The following is a 13,634-nucleotide window of genomic DNA, read 5'->3' as shown; positions in this document are numbered from 1 at the left end:
TTGCTGTTCTTCTGAAATGAAGTAAATGCTGTTTGGTGTGCAGAAAAAAAATTTGCCTGTAAAGATTAAAATACAAAATTAATTGTATTTAAGAAATACTTCATAAAACAGCCACTTAAAACTTTTTAAAGGGGTAAATGTATTCAAGAGTAATTCCCTGAAGCTAGAAACTTCTTTGCTAATGCCTAACTTCACCAAGGAGTACTTCTGTGAATAAAATTATGCACTTGCAGGTTTGTAGAAGCAAGATGGTAATTAGCTCTGGGATTCTTTTTCTGTCCCACTGATTGCACCTGCACAGAAACCAGCTTGGGGTTTTGGTAGTACCACACCCATTTTCAGGATCTTGGTAGGTGTTTCACTGCTAAATCCTACTGGAATGCTTTAACATTAACACCAGTCTAAAGTTTAAAAGGGATTTAATTCTTTTGAATGATGGGCACAGGAATGAAAAAGAGGATGCATTAAATTGCACTGAATTCCATACTTCTTTGAAAATCTGTGCCCATGCTCTTGGATAATTAGAGGTAGCAAGCAAGTAACTGAAGGGGGAAGACAGAGATTTCTTGGTTGTTATGTTCCAGAATAGCTTAAAGAAAAACCTTAAGATATCTCCTCTTCTGAGGAGACCTTCTTGTGGCCTTCCAGGATCTGAAGGGGGCTCCAAGAAAGCTGGGGAGGAACTTTTGAGGGTGTCAGGGAGTGATAGGAGTGGGGGGAATGGAGCATAACTAGAAATGGGGAGATTCAGACTGGATGTTAGGAAGAAATTCTTCCCCATGAGGGTGGTGAGACACTGGCACAGGTTTCCCAGGGAGGTGGTGGAAGCCTCATCCCTGGAGGTTTTTAAGGGCAGGCTGGATGTGGCTGTGAGCAACTTGATGTAGTGTGAGGTGTCCCTGCCCATGGCAGGGGATTGGGACTGGCTGATCCTTGAGGTCCCTTCCTACCCTGACAATTCTATGATTCTATGTCCATACTGGTAGGAAAAGTTGGTGGAAGACAACGGTCATGAGGGTGTCAGCTCTGTGCTGTGTTGCTATAGGGTCCTGAGATGAATTAGAATCACCTTAAAAACCTCCAGGGCTGCTCACAGCCACATCCAGCCTGGCATTAAGACCTCCAGGGATGAGGCTTCCACCACCTCCCTGGGCAACCTGTTCCAGCATCTCACCAGCCTCATGGGGAAGAATTTCTTCCTATCATCCAACCAGAATCTACCCATTTCTAGTTTTGCTTAACTTCCAAACAAGCAGAATTCTTACCCCCTCCAAAAATACTGGAAGAGCCAAAAAAAAACCCAAAACCCAAAACCAAAAAACTCTAGGAGAAAGCTGCATTGAAAACTCAGTTTCATAAAATGGGAGAGGACAGGGAGGAAAACACAGCAGTGCAAATGGCAGCTGCTCTGGAATTAGCAGTGGCAGAAGGTACAATGTCCCAGATGAGAGAGGAGCATAACATGCTGCCATAGGAAGCCAAGTCTGTGCTTGTTCCCTGTACATGGAGCTCTTTGCTGAAATGCTGAGGAAAAAAAAGTTATCTGGGTGGGGGTGTCAAAATGTGCTTAGGTTTTGTTCAGCATCTGCATTTTCTGACTTCATCAGTCTGAAGATGCCTTCCTCTTACAGGACAGGCTGCAAATCAGTGAAGAGGTGACAAACCTAGCACACCTGTGAACACTTTGATTGAAATTCCAGGAGTTGCCAAGGTGCCAGAGGCTTGCCCAGGGGTTATCTCACAGGCTTCACTGCAGGAGGTCTGCTCCCTAAACTTGCCCTAGGCTCACCTCTGGTCTGCTGTGCTATGCATTGCCCATGTCCTTCAAGAAGCTGATAATGCAGAGCTAGCAGATGGGAGGTACCTAAGCCAAGATGAGACAGGCATCTGTTTTAAACCAAAACCTAAACATGCAAGGTTCTGCTGTACCTGAGCTTACTCAGGCAAGGCTGCAACCAGCAGTCTGATTCAGTGCTTGAGTGTTTTGTTAAAATTAGTCAGATGCTGAACAAAAAGAAAGGCTCATAATAGTTTCGGGAGATGTTTGGACTGCAGTCATCAATCCTGCTGCTTGTTTGCAGTCTGCAAGCATCAAGTTTTCTTTCAAGTCAAACTGCCAGCGCTTCGCAGGCCAAAGGAAATTTGTCTTGGTAGGTTGGAAGCCTGACAACATTTTTGAACAAAACCCCTTTGATTTCACAGTTGAAGTCTAGCTTAGGAAATGATTAGGAGGAGGACAGAATATTAAGTAAATGTGTGTCTCAGAAGGCTGTTAATAGGAGAAACCTCCTTGGAGTAGTCTGCTGGCTCTGGTAGCACTCTTCCTTCTGATGAATATTGTGTGTACCACCCAGCTGTTTCCATAGCAAGGCTGGCACGTCACAGGATTTTGTTTTGTGTCTGGGGAAGCTGTAATCTGCTGTTTGATGGCATGGCATGAGTGTTACTAGTCCTTTTAATTTATTTATTTAAGATGCCTGACTCCACAGATCACTCACTTAGTCAGGCAGCATCTTTCTTTTTAATCAGCTGGAATCTCCCTTTCTTGGGACAGGCCACTGTAGAACACCCTTTTATTTTTTTTATTAAAAGTAGTGTGATTTCTTCTCCTCCTCGTTCTTTTTTTTTTTGTTTTGTTTTCTGTTTGTTTTTGAGATTGTGCAGAGATGGTTTAAGTTGTCAGAGGGTTTTTGTTGGACCTGAGGTATGAGTTCCATCAGTCTCTCTTTCACAACCTGGCAAGAGATGTCTGAGGTAGCAAACCTAGATGCTTCAGGCACTGGGTTTTTCTGCACAGAAGTCAATTGATCTCACAGCCTTGGAGCTGAAATATTCTAATCTACTGTTTGGGGGCTCTCACAGGGTACCCACAAATGCTACTACAATAATCACCCTCTCTGAAGGTAACAGAGGTTTTGGTCCCTTTTGGAATCCTGATATTCTTCAGTGGTTTGGTAGAGGAAATGATAATTACAGAATTTCAGAATGCTAAGGGTTGGAAGGGACATTGAAGGATCATCCAGTCCAACCCCCCTGCCAGAGCAGGAGCACCTAGAGCAGATCACACAGGAACACATCCAGGTGGATTTCAAATGTCTCCATGAAGGAAGATTCCACAGCCCAAGTCCAAGTCTTCCAAGTCTTCTGTCACCCTCACAGGGAAAAATTCTTCCTCCTGTTTCCATGGAACTTCCTATGCCTCAACTTCCACCACTGCCCCTTGTGCTGTCCTTGGGCATCACCCAGCAGAGCCTGGCTCCAGCCTCTGGGCACTCCCCCTGCACATCTTTATCAACAGCAATGAGGTCACCTCTCAGGCTCCTCCTCTCCAAGCTCCAGAGCCCTCAGCTCCCTCAGGCTCTCCTCATAAGGAAGATGTTCCACTCCCTTCAGCATCTTTGTGGCTCTGTGCTGGACTCTTTCAAGTAGTTCCCTGAGGCCCTTCTTGAACTGAGGGGCCCAGAACTGGACACAATATTCCAGATGCAGCCTCACCAGGGCAGAGTAGAGGGGGAGGGAGGAGAACCTCTCTCTACCTACTAACCACACCTCTTCTAATACACCCCAGAATAAGGGATGGGTGCCTCATGCTTTCTTTTAATGCATGGGTAAGAAGCTGGATAAGCAGGATCAAAGCTTGGCTTGTCAGCTAAACAAATGAAGAAGTCTAATCTGGCACATGGAGGAGCAGGTGGTGCATGCACTCCATGCAGCAGTCCCATCAGCCTGGGCAGTCCAGAGAATGTGTTTGCCACCAGCCTCTCTTGTCTGTGGTGTTGATTTTTGGTTTTTTCTTTACTTGTTGATAGAAGTCTAATTGTGGCTGTTACTGTGTGAAGTGTACAGGCTGGAATTTGTGGTCGTTCTGACTTCATTTTTGGTGAGCTGTGATGTCCTCCTGTTCACCCACTGGGGGGAGAAGCTTTTTATGAGATTAGAGTAAGTTTCAAAACAATTACTCAGAATATCCTGCTTATATCAGTGTAGCACTGTTTGATAACTGTTACCATATGCTTATGTAGCAATCCTCATCCCCAAGGAACCCCAAAGTATTTGGGGAGAGCATTTGGGAGTTGAGGCTGTTCATTCTGGAGAAGAGAAGGCTGCAAGGAGACCTTCTTGTGGCCTTCCAGCATCTGAAGGGGGCTCCAAGAAAGCTGGGGAGGGACTTTTGAGGGTGTCAGGGAGTGACAGGACTGGGGGGGATGGAGCAAAACTAGAAATGGGGAGATTCAGATTGGATGTTAGGAAGAAATTCTTCCCCAGGAGGGTGGTGAGACACTGGCAGAGGTTGCCCAGGGAGGTGGTGGAAGCCTCATCCCTGGAGGTTTTTGCAGCCAGGCTGGATGTGGCTGTGAGCAACCTGCTGTAGTGTGAGGTGTCCCTGCCCATGGCAGGGGGGTGGGAACTGGCTGATCCTTGAGGTCCCTTCCAATCCTGACAATTCTATGATTCTGTGATTTCTCAGTCCTGGTCCATGTGCAACCACATGATGCATGCACAGGAATGACTTGAACTTGCCACCACCAAGCAGTTTCTTCTTGGGTGAAATGTAACAGCTGCTTATACCCCAAGGCATCTTGAAAGGAAGTGAATGGAACCATGGAAAATGGAAACTGCTGGGACAATTTCAGAAAGTAATAATGACTCAGTAAATGCAGATACACAAACTGGGGTCTGGCTAGGAGATGAACTCTTCACACAGAACAGGAAAGGATCTGAATGATCAGAAGCAGTCAGGACTTCTGACATTGTTTCTCACATCAGATGCCCTCCAAGAGAAGCCTTGAAAGATGCTGGGAAAGAGGAGGTAGAGCTGCTGGTGCAATGGGGACCAGAAAGGCCAGGAGCAAGGCACAGTCCTGGCTTCTCACACAGGAGCTGGGCAAGCAGCATCTTGCTTCACTCACAGGGGTCCAGCAGGCTTGTGAGGGTCCCATGGTGAAGCGGTACAGCTGTTGGCCAGAAAAGCTGCTTTGCTGCTTGGGAGGGTCTCATTGCCATCACTAACCTTCATTCTCCCTGCCTTGTCAGCTGGGTATGAGGAGGGGATGGGAAGGGTCTGCAATAGAAGCATCCAAAGCTTGCAGTGTTAAGTGACCGGTTAGGTGTGTGTGCCAATTTCCTTATTCCCAGGGTCTCTCTCAGCCTGATACCACTGGGATGTAATAATCCCCTTCCAGCAGAGCTGCGTGGCAGTGTAGACATGTTCTGCAGTGCCCACAACTGTCAGTTGCCTAATCCTGAGCCAGCACATGTGTTATGCACATGCTCCCTCCAGCAGAGGGAATGCACTTGGAAGCTAACTGTAAGCATAGAATAAGTGCTCCCCAGGCAACTTTGTTTCAAAAATTCTTCTGTTTCCTTGCAGTTGTTTTCATGTGTTTTGTAGACTTCCAGTTGCCATCTCTGGAGTTAGTGTACTGTCTTGTGCCTTTTTTTTTTTCCCTTTATATTTCTTTTTCTTATTTCCTGTTCCCTTGCTAATGATGGAACTTTAAAGGCAGAATAAAACACAAGCCTGCTCCTAGGTGTTATTTGACATCCTGTCCTGCGTGTATGGGCTATTTGGGTCTTTGTGGTGGTCTTTGTGACTTACTGTGCAGAGGTTTGCTGAGGAAAACAGGGTAAAAATGCAGCTGGTATCAGACTGAGGAGGTTAGCCATCAGGTCAGACTGTGTGACTCGGGGGAGAGGGAGGGAGGCAGCAGGACTTGCTGTGCTATTGCAAAATGCTTGTCCTTCCTAGACTAAGGCCTTGCTGAAGGTTCATGAAGGGATGAAACTGTGGCATTTTCTGTTCTAGTCAGCTTTGGGTTTGTGTGTTTCATTTATAGTTACCATAGCCTCTGTCTCAGCTCTGCTAAGCTTACAAGCCACACTTAGTGGCTAAGTTAAGTTGATGTCCTTTGGCTTTGGGAATATTTCTGCACAGAAAAGTCAAGTGAACTCTTGTGTCAGCATCACCTTGTTCATAAAAGTTCTTTCTAGGGCCAACTCCAATTTGTTTCCCTTGTAGAAGAGGAAATTGAAGGCAGGACTAATTATTACAGGGGTTCAAGGGCCTGTGTGTTCATTGAGGACTGTGGTATTGACTCAGGGAAGAAACTGGGAGTCACACTACAAGTTGTTAGGGGGCAAACCCTTTAATGTTGTAAGAGGCAATCCCAAAGCATAAACAGTTGCAGTACTTCTGACTGGCAAAAGTTATGAAAGATGGCTTCTTCATGTTGCAGTCACCATTCATAAAACCAGAAAGCCTCATCCTTGAAAGCAGTTTGAGTGACAGGCCAAAACACAAAAGCTTCCTGATCCTGGCATATAAACTGCTGTTAATTTTTCATCTAATCTAAATGATCGTATCATCAGGTGACAGCAAAACCACAAGTATTTATTCTTACAGCTTAAGTGATGTGAAGTCACTTAGCCAAGCAAAACCCATTGTGAAACCAGAGTCATTCATAATTGTCAGCCCTAATTTGATGGTAATATGAAATTATAACTCCTGCAGACAGGGTGGGGGGGAGGGGGAAAGCAGCCAAATATGTTGCTAAAACTGGAATGTTGATGTTTGCAAGTGTGCTGATGACACCAAGCTGTGTGGTGCAGCTGACAGCTGGAGGGAAGGGATGCCATCCAGAGGGACCTGGACAGGCTGGAGAGCTGGGCACAAGCCAACCTCAGGAGGTTCAACAAGACAAAGTGCAGAGTCCTGCAGCTGGGTCGAGGCAATCCCAAGCACTGATATAGGCTGGGCAGTGACTGGCTGGAGAGCAGCCCTGAGGAGAGGGACTTGGGGATGCTGGGGGATGAGAAGCTCAACAGGAGCCAGCAGTGAGCACTTGCAGCCCAGAGAGCCAAGCAGAGCCTGGGCTGCAGCAAGAGAAGTGTGGCCAGCAGGGCCAGGGAGGGGATTCTCCCCCTCTGCTCCACTCTGCTGAGACCACACCTGGAGCTCTGTGTCCAGTTCTAGAGCTTCTGTTCCAAGAAGGATCTGGAGGTGCTGGAAGGTGTCCAGAGAAGGGCCATGAGGATGAGCAGAGGGCTGGAGCTGCTCTGCTATGAGGACAGACTGAGAGAGTTGGGGCTGTTCAGTCTGGAGAAGAGAAGGCTCTGAGGTGACCTTCTTGTGGCTTTCCAGTATCTGAAGGGGGCTCCAAGAAAGCTGGGGAGGGTCTTTTTAGGCTATCAGGTAGTGACAGGACTGGGGGGAATGGAACAAAGCTGGAAGTGGGGAGATTCAGACTGGGTGTGAGGAAGAAGTTCTTCCCCATGAGAGTGGTGAGAACCTGGAATGGGTTGTCCAGGGAATGGGATGTCCCATCCCTGGAGGTGTTTGCAGCCAGGCTGGATGAGGCTCTGGCCAGCCTGCTGTAGTGTGAGGTGTCCCTGCCCATGGCAGGGGGGTTGGAACTGGATGATCCTTGTGGTGCCTTCCAACCCTGACTGATTCTATGAAGAAGGTGTGCAGGTCCTCAGAATGATGCAGTAATGTGCCACCTGCTTGTTGGATGCAGAATGCCCTGGAGTACCACAGCATGGGGCCTGCTGAACAGAAGAATCAACTCTGGGTTGCAAAGATGATGTTTGTGACCTGGGTCGATTTTCCTCTGGTTTGATGTTGCTAAATTCTTGTGCTGTTGCCCCAAGCTGTGCACCTGAAAGAATTTGCATGTATAAATCACAGAGATGTATGTTCCTTTTAGCTAGATGAAGAGGTTATTTCTCTCTGTGATTATTTCACACATGCTGAGTGGGAACATCCACCAGCTTCCAGAATTAGATCATCATCATCATCATCTTTGATTTCCTGTGAAGTAACTGGCCCTTTATCCTTCTTTGGCATACTGGATCAGTTCCCCTTCATTCTCTAGCACCAGTTCAGAGCAGTGATGTGTCCTGTTCAGATCATAGAATCAGTCAGGGTTGGAAGGGACCACAAGGATCATCCAGTTCCAATCCCCCTGCCATGGGCAGGGACATCTCACACTACAGCAGGCTGGCCAGAGCCTCATCCAGCCTGGCCTTAAACACCTCCAGGGATGGGGCCTCAACCACCTCCCTGGGACAACCCATTCCAAGTGTTTCACCACTCTCATGGGGAAGAACTTCTTCCTCATGTCCAGCCTGAATCTCCCCACTTACAGCTTCATTCCATTCCCCCTAGTCCTGTCACTACCTGAGAGCCCAAATGTCCAGGTGCAGGATACCCAAGGGGTATGCCTAATATTTGTTCACCAGCTGAAAAGACAGTATTCCTCTGGGACCTGAAAGGGCCTCTGGGAAAGCTGGGGAGAGAGTTTTTACAAAGGCTTGTAGTGATGGAGCGAGGGGAAATGGCTTGAGGAGGGAAGATTTAGGCTGGATATTAGGAATAGTGAGGGTGGTGAGACACTGGAACAGGTTGCCCAGGGAGGGCATGGATGCCCCCTCCCTGGAGGTGTTCGAGGCCAGGTTGGATGGGGCCTTGAGGAACCTGGGCTAGTGTGAGGTGTCCCTGCCCATGGCAGGGGGGGTTGGAACTGGCTGATCTTCGAGTTCCCTTCCAACCTCACCCAGTCTGTGGAATGTGTTTTTATCATTATTTGATCTTAAACATCAGCTCCATGAAACTGATGTGATTGAGACCAGACAGTTGTGTTCTCCACACACCTACTCAGGCCATCAAGGTCAGAGGAGAAGCTGAAAACGAGGAAAGCAAAATGTTTTGGGAAGAAAACTCCCAAATGGGTTTGTAAGCTGTCATTTCAGAGAAATGAAAGGCTGTTGGACAGGAGGTCTTCACTTGCTCTTTCTCCTCAGGTGTAACAGTGTGAGAGCTGAAATCCCTGTCCCACACCGACAATAACCAGGCTAGCTCAGTCTGGAAGCAAATGCAAGCTGTATTTACAGGCAAATCTACAATCTAGGATGCAATGCAATGGATGTGTACAAATAGACACCAGTCACAACAGTTACAAATGTATACAATCAACAGAAAAACACAACCAAGCTCCCTTTGCTTCCCCTGAGGGGACCTCCCGAGGGGCCTCCCCCCCAGACCCCCCTGGCAGAAGGCAGAGAGATAGAAGCAGAGAGGCTGTTAAGTTAGCTCTCCAAGGTCATTGTGTTATCTCCAGCCAGAAGAGAAGCAGCAGCAGCAACCAGACAGCCCAGCAAGTTGCCCTGACTGCCCCAACTTTGTTTTGAGTAGTGGTTCTTAAATATTTCTATCTATCCAATGGAAGTGTTTAGAACAATCATTATTTTGCTTTCTTATTTCTATTTACACTCTTTGGCTTTCTCTGCTTGAACTTCGAGAAGAAAAATTAAAAAGGCAGTTTCAAACCATCACACCAGGGCATGTTTTTGGTCAAAGCCACACCAGTTGTGCCAAATTTGTGAGGGTAGGTGATGTAACAGATCAGAAGGAGACGGGCTGGGTGAGCCCAAACCACCATAGTCATTTGAATTAAGATGCTTTCCAGCTAATTTAGCCAGAGTCTTTCAGATGAAAGGCTGGCTGCTAGCTCAGGAACTCGCTCCTCCAGTTGCAGGGACTCTTGAAACTGGACTGGGGTGGCACCTGTTGCGATTTTCCACGGGGATTGCATACCAGCCCTCAGCAGCATTTAGAGACATGATAACAGTTTAATCCATCCTGTCCTGCCTTTAGTCAGCAGCAGGGATTTAGCTCTGGCTGCACTTCCAAGGCTCCATAGGAAACAAAAGGAGAACTGCTGAACACAAGACTTTGGGGAGATTATTTTTGTGGGGTTTGATTTTATTTTTTTTTCCCCTCTCCCCTCTCCCCTCTCCCCTCTCCCCTCTCCCCTCTCCCCTCTCCCCTCTCCCTCTCTCCCCTCTCCCCTCTCCCCTCTCCCCTCTCCCCTCTCCCCTCTCCCCTCTCCCCTCTCCCCTCTCCCCTTTCCCCTTTCCCCTCTCCCCTCTCCCTCTCTCCCCTCTCCCCTCCTCTCCCTCTCCCCTGCCTTCTCTCTCCCCTCTCCCCTGCCTTCTCTCTCCCCTCTTTTCCGCCTTCTCTCTCCCCTCTTTTCCGCCTTCTCTCTCCCCTCTCCGCCTTCTCTCTCCCTCTTTTCTCCCCTCTCCTCTTGCTTGCCCTGTGGCTTTCTCCACTGGACTTGTGTGATTTCAGGTGGGCCTGGGAGTGGATGTGGTGTTCTGTACAGTTAATGTCATGAGCTGACAGCTGAGCTTTTCAGAGACATTGCTTCACAGAACCGTAAATTGTTACGGTTGGAAGGGACCTGAAGGATCATCTAGTTCCATGGACCATGGGCAGGGACACCTCACATCCAGCCATCTGTTTGCTTTGGAGGGGAAGCAAGAGAGACGAAGATCTCTTCCTCGACAGATCTCTTAAGCAAAGTCAGAGAAGTTGAATGTATGAAGCTTTATGTTTCCCCTTTATAACACAGTAGTTTGCTAGCAGCGTATAAATCACCGAGTTAGAGCAGTTTAAAACAAAGTGCTGGCACTCCCACTGCTCAAAGTAGCCTTGTTATTTATAGGTATTACATGAAGCCTGATGTTATGTTTAAGTGAGTGTTCAGCAGCTCAGGTTGTTGTGTAGTTGCTACGCACCAGAGAACCTCTGTCAAAGTGACTTTGGCACCGTCTCATATCCGCCTCTCTCCCTTTGTCTCCCAAACCTTTTGCCAGTGTTTGCAGTTATCCATGTGCTCAGCAATGGAACAGCCTATTGTTAGTCTAACCAGGGCAAAGTCACACTGGGGGTTTTGAAAAAAAAAAAAAAGGGGGGGGGGAAACCCAAAACTAAACCCCCCCACTTCTTTACCTTGCCTAAAACTTTGTTAAATATTAAACTAGGCATAGCAAGGAATTCAGTGAAAGCAAACACTGGAGGTTTGCTAAGCTTAAACCTAATAAAGCAGAAAGTTAATAGGCAGGTACAGAGTGTTTTCTGGTTTGGAGAAGTCAGCTATGACAATACACAAATGCAAATCAGCGCTGCTTTAGAAGGTTAAATTAAGGAGAGTGAAGGTGAAGTCTCCATAACTCCCAAAATTTTACACCAGGGAGCTTTTCATGACTTTTCAAGACAACTCAGACCTCTCTGGCACTCAGGGTAGAACAGATCATAGAATCATAGAAACACAGAATGTTAGAGGTTGGAAGGGACCTCTACAGATCACCAAGTCCAACCCCCTGCCAGAGCAGCATCACCCAGGGGAGTCTGCACAGGAATGCATCCAGGTGGGGTTGGAAAGTCTCCAGAGAAGGAGACTCCACAACCTCTCTGGGCAGCCTGCTCCAGGGCTCTGTCACCCTCACTGGAAAGAAGTTTCTCCTCATGTTGAGCTGAAACCTTCTCTGGTCAAGTTTGTCTCCATTGTTCCTTGGCTTATTGCTGTGCACCACCCAAAAGAGCCTGGCCCCCTCCCCTTGCCCCCCACCCCTCAGCTATTAATAGGCATTGCAGGGCTCTGTCACCCTCACTGCAAGGAAGTTTCTCCTCATGCTGAGCTGAAACTTTCTCTATTCAAGTTTGTATCCATTCTTCCTTGGCTTATCATTGTGCACCATCCGAAAGAGCCTGGCCCCCTCCACTTGGCACCCACCCCTCAGACATTGGTAGACATTGTAGGGCTCTGTCACCCTCACTGGAAAGAAGTTTCTCCTCATGCTGAGCTGAAACCTTCTCTATTCAAGCTTCAATCCATTGTTCCTTGTCTTACTACTGCACACCCACGTGGAATGTGTAATTCTTATACATTATTTCTTTTGTTTCTTTATTGTATTTACCTGTTATAATATATAATTACTTAGAGCACTCCTGAAAGTTGCTGCCCTCTGTCCCATCTGCAGCAACGAAGTCAGCACCCAGGAAACACGTGGGGAGATTTGAGTTGTGAGGCAGCTCTGGAGTGGTTTCTTTTCCCATCCCCACGCAGTCATCATCTGCAATTAAAAATGTCTGTGCACTTGGCCAGATCTTGGGTAGCCAGGGCACCTCCCCAGCACTCTTTGAGAATGGAATGTCTGTTCAATTTTCTGTGTTCACTGCTGCTGATATTTATCTTCTCTGTGAATTAGTATTTACTGGTTCCTTTTGAGCAAAGAATGCAGCATTTTGCCTGGAAGGTATTTGTAGCTTTTCTGTATGGTAGAGGCTGATCATAGAATTATAGAACTGTCAGGATTGGAAGGGACCTCAAGGATCATCCAGTTCCAACCCCTCTGCCATGGGCAGGGACACCTCACACTACAGCAGGTTGCTCACAGCCACATCCAGCCTGGCTGCAAAAACCTCCAGGGATGAGGCTTCCACCACCTCCCTGGACAACCTCTTCCAGTGTCTCACCACCCTCCTGGGGAAGAATTTCTTCCTAACATCCAATCTGAATCTCCCCATTTCTAGTTTTGTTCCATTCCCCCCAGTCCTATCACTGCCTGACACCCTCAAAAGTCCCAAAATAAGGGAGATAAATAAATTTTCATTTTTCCCTGGAACATAGAAGAGATGAGAGAGGAAGACTAGCCAAAGCTTAACAGCTGCACAAACTGTTTTGTTTTTAGCAAAGCTGCATACTGATGCCCTGATGCAGTGATGGAAAGCTTCAGCATTGCAGTTGGAGCATCATCCTGCACAGTCTCTTGTCATTGCTTGGCTGATTCTTCCTGGGTTTCCACTCAGATCTTCAGTATGGCTGCACTCTAGCCAGGTCACTAAGTAAATGCTCACAGCTTCTCTTGCTTGGGGTTACAAACAAAAGGTTATGGAAATGTGTTTTCTTTCTCAGTGTACTTGAAAAGGCACTCTCCACTTGATGGGAATAACTGCTCCCATAAACTCATGTGGCTTCTAGGTTACCAAGGTACCTATATCAATAGAAAAGTAAAGAGCTGGTTTGTTTCTTCATTACTCTTAGCAACAGTATTTGTCTTTGTAAATGTATTTTGTGTACTCCTCAAAAGCTTATGTCTGTTAGAATCATAGAATTGTCAGGGCTGGAAGGGACCTCAAGGCTCAGCCAGTTCCAACCCCCCTGCCATGGGCAGGGGCACCTCACACTACAGCAGGTTGCTCACAGCCACATCCAGCCTGGCTGCAAAAACCTCCAGGGATGAGGCTTCCACCACCTCCCTGGGCAACCTCTTCCAGTCTCTCACCACCCTCCTGGGAAGAATTTCTTCCTAACATCCAATCTGAATCTCCCCATTTCTAGTTTTGCTCCATCCTCCCCACTCCTATCCCTCCCTGACACCCTAAAAAGTTCCTCCCCAGCTTTCTTGGAGCCCCCTTCAGATGCTGGAAGGCCACAAGAAGGTCTCCTCAGAGCCTTCTCTTCTCCAGACTGCACAACCCCAACTCTCTCAGTCTGTCTCCAGAGCAGAGCAGCTCCAGCCCTCTGCTCATCCTCGTGGCTCTTCTCTGGACACATTCAAGCACATCCATATTCTTCCTGTAACAGGGGCTCCAGAACTGGATGCAGTACTCCAGTTGGAGTCTCACTAGTGTGGAGTAGAGAGGTTAATGGCTGGACTGGATACTAAAGGTGTTTTCCAACCTAAATGATTTCACAGTTACTCACCCTGCAGGCTCTCTGACCATAGGGCTCTGGTTTGCTTTCATGGCTTTTGATTCCTTACTCATGAGTGCTTTAGGGCTGTGT

At 47.4% G+C, this 13,634-nt stretch overlaps 1 protein-coding gene across 2 annotated transcripts in view; it reads left to right on the top strand.

Annotated features, from left to right (window-relative positions):
- The window catches only part of PDLIM5 (PDZ and LIM domain 5), a 188,203-nt gene that overhangs the window by 145,511 nt on the left and 29,058 nt on the right, over positions 1 to 13,634 (top strand). The gene's annotated exons all lie outside the window — the stretch shown is intronic.

Source organism: Indicator indicator, chromosome 8 (genome assembly GCF_027791375.1).
Source record: "Indicator indicator isolate 239-I01 chromosome 8, UM_Iind_1.1, whole genome shotgun sequence".
NCBI classification, from domain to species: Eukaryota; Metazoa; Chordata; class Aves; order Piciformes; family Indicatoridae; genus Indicator; species Indicator indicator.
The sequence above is the reverse complement of the archived record's forward strand: the minus strand, read 5'-3'. Positions and strand labels throughout refer to the sequence as shown.